Genomic DNA, 620 nt, shown 5'->3' on the forward strand with positions numbered 1-620 from the left:
AACCTAGGTGTCCATCAACTGAGGAATGGATAACCAAACTATGGTACATACACACAATGGAATACTATGCAACCCTAAAGAGAATAATGTAGAATCTGCAAAACATGGCATAAAGTGGATGAACTTGGAGGACAGTTTGCTGAGTGAAAGAAGTCAATCACAAAAGGATAAATATTGTATTAGTCCATTACTGTAAAAGTTAAGGAAAGGTTTATCTATAGAAGGAAATATTCTTTGTTGGTTACCAGAGGTGGGAGGGGAAGGGAGGGAACGCTGTTAGATAGATAGAGATAAGTATTGATTTGGGTGAAAAGAAGGGCAATGTACCAAATATGAGTGACAAATATGGCAACATTGAGGAAGAGAAAGACATAGAGAGGTACAAGGGAGGTACCGACAACAAATATGAACCCTTTTGCACATACAGTACTGCATTGTTAGTGAAGGCAAACATGGGTATATGGGTGGATAAATGTGGGTGGACAGGCTGAACTATTAGGTATATCTATGAAGTAGGGAGTCTATCCAAGAACATGTACAGGGTTGGCAGACAATGGTCCTATAAGTTTATGTAAATGATCAGAATTCCCAGGTGTATAATAGAGCTGACAAGGGGCAAG

The sequence above is a fragment of the Orycteropus afer genome, unplaced genomic scaffold (genome assembly GCF_000298275.1).
Source record: "Orycteropus afer afer isolate SDZICR_OR568_19922 unplaced genomic scaffold, OryAfe1.0 scaffold00238, whole genome shotgun sequence".
Classification (NCBI taxonomy): Eukaryota; Metazoa; Chordata; class Mammalia; order Tubulidentata; family Orycteropodidae; genus Orycteropus; species Orycteropus afer.